The sequence below is a fragment of the Lycium ferocissimum genome, chromosome 9, assembly GCF_029784015.1.
Source record: "Lycium ferocissimum isolate CSIRO_LF1 chromosome 9, AGI_CSIRO_Lferr_CH_V1, whole genome shotgun sequence".
In the NCBI taxonomy this organism is placed as follows: Eukaryota; Viridiplantae; Streptophyta; class Magnoliopsida; order Solanales; family Solanaceae; genus Lycium; species Lycium ferocissimum.
In genome coordinates this window covers 59,899,739-59,907,162 of record NC_081350.1, presented here as the reverse complement: position 1 = coordinate 59,907,162, position 7,424 = coordinate 59,899,739, and the positions used below count along the sequence as shown (strand labels likewise).

Genomic DNA, 7,424 nt, shown 5'->3' with positions numbered 1-7,424 from the left:
TCTCGCTTATTCTTTCCTAATTTACATTCCTATTCGTTGCTACTGCCCTTCAGTCCCACTTATCAGTGTCTGTTTTCGGGTCCTATACGTTCATCCTTTCATCACACACTACCATACTCTATTCTGTCCGTATTCTTACTTTTGAAATTCATCCAAATGGTTCTCTACCTCCACCATCGTCCTAACTCTCTCTCGGAAGCTCTATTTGACCCTCATTAGTAACATACTCCCCTTGCTCACACTTCTCCTTCTGCTCACACTTCTCCTTCATTCAGGGCATCCTAATCTTCTTATTCTTATATACTCACTTCCTTCTTTCCCCTGATGTTATTGTATCAAACTTATCCAAATTTATCCCTTAGAGAAAATAATGTCAACTAACCCTGTAGCACTTGCCACTTCAACTTCAATACCCTGTTCAGTCACTACCTTTAACATGTCGTAACGTTGATTATCGGGGCATACTTACTGGTTAGCGTAACCACTCATAAAATATCGTATATACCTTTACTAACGCTTTATTTATGAAGAAACCCCAATACTGTTTAAGCTCATCCTAATTCTGTAGATGTCTTTGCATTTTCCCTCTCTTTGCCAAGCCAGTCCGCCTTATCTCTCGCAATCATTTAGAGTTTCCGATCGTGAGTTTCACCCGCTTCTAATTTCCTTCAAGCTATTCTAGTTCCATCTCCTTCTTTTATACCTGGATCCATAGGACATTTTAGCACACTTCCCAGGGGGTCACCCATCCTAGTACTACTCTCGCCCAAGCACGCTTAACTTTGGAGTCCTGATGGGATCCGGTGCATTAGTGCTGGTATGACTGCATCTATCCCGCTACGTGGCCCTTATCACATGACCTAAAACGAGTTGAAGTTCTAATGGATCCCAACAAAATTCCTGTAATGCATCTCCCTCCGAATTAGAAAGGTCCCTTACTCTCTTGATCAAGCAAATGCTGGTTTAGCCTTCAAAACTCCCAATAACAACAACCAATCAACGCACACGACTATCTTCCATTCCCAAATTTAAGATTCCTAGTGGTGTCCAAAACATCTTAGTCGCAGTTTTCCATAAGTACTTTGGTTATCGGTTCCTTTAATATTCCCATCTGTCAACTATTAATGATATCCTATAATAATTGTACGCACATAAGAAATTTCAATGAAAGTCTCACATACACCTTTGCGGCACCGTCTCGCTCTTGGTACGGAAGGCGCTAAAAGTGAAGTATCCTCCTCGACGTCCTCTCGACATCTCGGTCCGGCCCTCCTCATCTCTCCATCCGAATGCGAGGGGCATGTATATGCAACCCCCCGAGTTCCGAAGGCCAAGATAAAGGGGTAGAATAATTAGTAACACTCGCTGGCGTAGGGCCGCTCTAACATAATGCTCCACCATAGGAGAAGGCTTCGGAGGGGTCGACTCGGTGCGACCTCGGGAGCCTCCTCAACCGACGTCTCATACGAACCCTCAGACGGGTCCGTCTCATATCTATATTCCGACGGGTCCTTCTCCATCAAAGTCAGGAACTCTAGGGGGATCATATCGGGGTCCTCGGAAGGGTCCGTCTCAATATAATAGCTAGGACTCCTTCTGCTCGGTCCTAGAATCCGGGGTCCCGAATCCACCCTAGGGGCCTTCCTGGTACCCCAACTATCTGAAATCGATCTCTTCATCACTCATCAAACTACTCCTACCTACAGGGAAAGAGGGTCAGAAATGATCTTTAATAGACTCTGGCTCTATCGCACGATCTAAGATAGAAGGAAAGGTCAATGATTCCTAAATGCCCCACAACCTCCTGTTTATAAGTGTGGCCGGCTTCACACCTATAAACGGGACTCTCAGGAGCCACGGTCGTAGACAATCCTAGGATATTTGCTACGATACCACTTTTATCACGATCCAATCCCATGGGCCGTGACGAGTGCCCGACCACTGCTGACTAGGCACCCCTAACCTCGTACTTTCCATATACTGGATAACCTGGTGACCCATTTCTAACTTATATCTGAATGATAGCATCTGCTGTAAAATTTGTACAACAAACTTTACCCCAACAACTCATAAACAGTCCACATGGATATATATATATATATATATATATATATATATATATATATATATATAAACGTGCAAGGATGACAACGTAGCCCGACATGGCCACTACATGTAATGTATATAGAATAAGAGACCAAAGTCCACGACGCTCCCACTATATACACAACTATCTACGTACCCCGCGGGAATATAAATCGGAGAAAGGATAGGACAAGGCCTTACCATACCCACATATTCACATAGCAAAATGGCATACCAAAAAGGGCCGGGCAGCCTCGGGATCATAAGCATACTTGACTGCGACCGAGGGGAGATCGGTACGCGGTCCGCACGTTCCCTGGCCAGGGTTACTTGATCTTGCGGGCATGAACGCAGCGTCCACAAGAAAGGACGTCAGTAGGAACAGTGTACCGAGTATGTAAGGCATGAATAACAATATAACCAGAGGTATGGAACATAACATAAGATAAAGAAATAACCTGTACATCTGATTGTCTCTTAAGGCGGATGACATGCATGCTAGTTTTATCTTCTTTTAAATAACATTATAAATACATACAAGTAAACTGCTCAACCATATAGGTACGGTGTTGTGCTTCTTGGCCATTTAGGCACGGTGTTATCGTCATTAGCCTGCGTTCGGGGCGTAAGGGCGCGACATCGTAGCGCGTGTCCGCCGGGCGTGTTATACGTTCTCACCCATGTAGGCACGTGTGTTATTAAAATACATACATAATTATAAGCACGCATAAGAGCCTAAGTGAAAGCTACAACTCTATCTGAGTGACGTAAGTTTCGGTAAGCTTCGATTTATATTATGGAATAATCATCATCCCTATATCTCACCTCGAAGGAATAATTCATAAGGTGAGATCAAGAACAATGTGCAATTCAATAATGTCATGAAATAAACTCGATACTCTCATAATAGCATTAAAATTATAGCTTTAGAACTTCTAGAAATAAAATCATCATCATCATTATCTTCATAAAGCATACTCATCCTTAGTGTCATAAAAAGCTCTTGGAATCATGAATTCTCTAACTTTTGAGGACAAGGACATTATGGAAACATCTCATCTTTAGTGCTATAAGTAGCCTTGAAGAATCATGAACTTCAAACCTTTGGAAGTGAAAGGTTGGGAAACATATATGGAATCACAACATAAGAATCATGCCTTTAGAAAGAAAGGGTTTAGCCTTAACATACCTGGTTAATCTTCTACTACTCAACTTAACGCTTATTCTTCCGAGCTCGTAAATCTACATTCAAAAGAATTTATGCTATCATTAGACTTATCGCCATATGGCTATCTCAAGTCTGTAAATCAAACTCCTTTAGAATCTGTCAAAATTCGGGCAGTATCTCCCCTGTTTATATGCCTAGCCCGAAATCACAATTCAACAACCAACAACAACAACAACAACATCATCATTACTAACACCAATATACGTCGTAAAACATCTCTCATGATGTTTTCCGAATTCTTCAACTAACCAACTCATTATACGACTGTTTAATAGTTTTACCTTCGTAAATAAACCAAAACTAATATTAATAAGGAGAGATTCATACCCTACTCCCTCTATTATTGCAATATCTTCACCATCCACCTTGGATTTGAACCGAAACTCGTCGCTATACGATCTTATAATTGTAACTGTACGATGTCTGGACTAGAATGTGAGATTATACTTGATTCACATTAAAATTTGGTGAGTGGAAGTTGGTGGAAGTTTCTAGAGGTTTGGAGTGGCTTAGAGGATGTTTGAATGTGAAAAATAAGGGGGTAACCCCTTTTTATAACTTAGCGCATTTGCGCTTGGTAGTTGTACGTTGGCGCTAGGTTGTTTACCACCCCTTCTGCGCGTTTGCGCCGCCTCCTAGCGCATTCGTGCAGAGCATTTTCCTGGCCTGCCAGTCCATCTTGTAACGTCCATATCTCCTTTCTCCGAAACCATATCGACTCGCGGTTTATTACGTTGAAAACTAAACTTCATGAACTTCACTTTAAGATTTTTCTTTGCCTCAAAACTCCTCGTATACTAAAAGATATTCTTTCTCCAATTTGGGCCAAAGGTGCCCTTCACATTTTCTCCAAAGTTCCAACAACTTAATTTCCTTGGTTCACTTGCCCTTCGATCCTTCTATAGCTTATTGTATGAACCTAAACCATCATAATCATAAGATAAACACATATAATCTCATATGCCTCCTGAAAAGTAGCTCGAGACTCACCACACAAAACTACGGGGTGTAACAAAAACCATGACTTACACCCTGTATGATTTACCTCAAACTCCACTACAATGGTAAACCTCTACAAATTCAAATTACAAGCTCTGTAACCTAGAAACTAACCTCTAATCCCTATCTCACTAATCACCCTAGTGAGTAAGCAACCCTCAAGTCAATTTGCAACTTGAAGTTGAATTTATAACGTTTTGCATCTAACTGCAATGCTTCTAATAAAGAAGATAAAGATACAACTCGGTAGCCCAACCTAATACAAGTTTTCTTAACTCAAGAACTAAAAACATAACCTTATTCCACAGCTCCTCCAATCTTCTTCTTGTACTAGGGACGCATGCCTAGATTCTGAATAATCTTGATAAATCTTTTGATAGCTCGATATTCTGAATTCTCTCTTTGTAGGTGCGCAAACATTCTTCTTGGTAAGACTTGGATATATATAGCATTGATTGCTAAGCAAGCCGACAGACACAAACCCTCTTCGAATAGGCTCATGAGATATATCAGGGTTTTTGTTGAATTGAGATTCTTGCTTTTTGGATCGACTTTATTGTCCCTATAGGAGTCTGAAGAACCTTGTTTAATTATGGCAAGAATCCTATAAACTTGACCATCAAGTCTTTACCATAAATCTGCAAATCCGAAGTTGATGTAGGACTTGCGCTGGAACGTGTTCACGAACCTATTTCATCCACTTGGTTCATCCGCCTCTGAATCTCTACACTATCTGAGATGGAACATGTTCACGAACCTATTTCATCATCCCCTTCTTGCTCATTCCTCCGACTCTATCTTGAGCCGGCTTTTGTGATAGATCATGAAACATGTTGACAGACCTATTTCATAGCATCATGCTCTTTGCTCTGTGTCTGTATTCTTCCACCTAGATTTATCCAATGCTGGAATAAATCATGTCTTCGGCCTTATATCAGCTCTGTGACTCTGATCATGTTTGCAGACCTGGTTTATGTGCTTTGTCTGCAACTCTCTTTATTCGAACAAAATACTTCTGAGTCATCTTCACCATTTCACCTCATAATCTCCTCTCTCCTGATTCATTCATCAACTGCTCCTGATGACTCTTTGTGATAGGACATGTTTTTATGCTGGTTCTATTCTTCAATGGGCTGCTCTGTGATTGAGTCATCTCCATCTCCTTTGATCTGCATATGTCTTTGTGATAGATCATGTACATATATGGTTCATTTTCTCTCTGATCTGATCATTGCACTTGTCTTTGAATTGGCACACATGTTTGCAATCTGGGTTTATGTGTATGCTATTGTTTGTAGCTTCTTTGCAATGGAACATGATTATGGACCCGTTCTGACCATCCTGTGTTGCTTGCTTTTTCAGGCCTTTTACATTATATAGAACCTCTGTTTTATCTCAACCACTGTCTAGCTTTGCTTAATTACCTTGTCAATTATCTCTTGTATCTAGACCTGGTTTCTTTTCATTGTAAGTTCACTTTGTCATTCATCAAAACTTCACACATGGCTTTATGCCAACACCCACTATATCGACCGATCCAAAAAAGAAAAAAACATTCCAGAAAGATGAAGATGACATGGAGGATGGTATCAACATGAAGTTTTTCTCAGAGGTAAGAGAAGAAATTAACAATTACTCCAGAAGAAATTGGAAGGAGTAACACAAACTATCTTGAATATGTTGGAGAACGGATGAATTGATATATGAATACAACATTCTAAAGACAAAGCAATGAAAATAGCAAGAAGAGAATGAAAACCTGGTAAGAATGAACAAGAATCTCAAGGAACATGTCTGCTCGCTTAGGAAGAAAAAAGCAAGACTTGAAATACAAAAGGTGATAGTAAACATGAAAACTTAACTCCATTGAAGACCATGGAATATCAAGATTCTTTGATAGGCTTCAATTAACAACGAAAAATGTCTTATAATGGATGAAGAGCTCCAACTGAAATAGATCATTTGGGAAGGTCTTACTACTATTTGGAGGTCCTAATTAAAGACCAAGAGGAGTTGGATTGTGGCTTAAAATATGTCCAACGAACAGCCCAATTTAGTGTTTCTAGAAGCTTATTCAATTATGTTGACAGTATTTAAAGCTTTATTGAATAAAGTGTTGGTAGTCTTCTATGCACCTAGCAAATTGCACCTTATTTACTCTAGTTTGACCACCTTTAAAGCTTATGAAACAAAGTGTTGCCAGCCCCCTTCTGGGTTCCTATATAAAGGGGTGTTTTCTTCTTCATTGAAACTAAGTTTGATTAATATTAATATTATTAGTCTGGTGGCTTGTGTATACTTTTGAGGTTCTCTTTAGGGTTTTCCCTTTTTGTTCTACTTTGAATCATAGCTCGAATTCTTCAATGGTAAGATATCTTGTTGAATCCCCCCCCCCCCTCCCCCTCCTATTCTTCTTCTTCCTATTTGATTCACTGCTTCTTTTATTATTAAACAATATCTCAAGTATCAAATACTTGAACTTGTGTTCTTCTCTATTTAGAATTAATCCTTCCCTCTTTCTAACTTTTAATTCTTTAGTCTTTCGCTATCCGCGTTATTATCAAGTGGTATCAGAGCTTTGGATGGTCGGGTATTCTTATACTCACCCGATCTATTGATTTTAACACTAGAGATAAAAAAAATTCTAAAAAAAGAAAAAGAAGAGAAAAATGTTACTGTAGCGTGAACAGTAACAATAAAAAATTAAAATCTGCTCAAGTGAATAGTGACGTGAGCAGTACCTTCTAGTTATCTTCACTTCTTCTTGGTTTGTTTAATGCTTTATCTTGTGATTTGGTGAATTTCAATTGTTGGGAAATCTAATCTGGTTGTTATCTCTTGAAAATCTCATTTGATTTAAAGCTTCATTGACTTTTGCTCATCAAGAAACTCAAAATTCACTTAGAGGAAAGTCATTGCAATACCTTTCAATTCAAAAGCTCATTAAATACATTCTAGATCTGCTAGAAAGATCTTATTATTCTCTTAGTAGAAACTTTCAGTATTTGTTCATACTTAGTGTAGTCTAGTAATTTTGCATCTATGTCTTTATTTTGTACCAATTTGTTTCTTTCTTTTCTCTTTATTTTCGTTGTGCATTTATTTATTTCTA

General features: G+C 39.2%; 1 pseudogene; it reads right to left on the bottom strand.

Annotated features, from left to right (window-relative positions):
• Window positions 1-711: 711 nt before the first annotated feature.
• On the bottom strand, window positions 712-831 carry LOC132032265 (5S ribosomal RNA; annotated as a pseudogene).
• Between the last annotated feature and the right edge of the window lie 6,593 nt (window positions 832-7,424).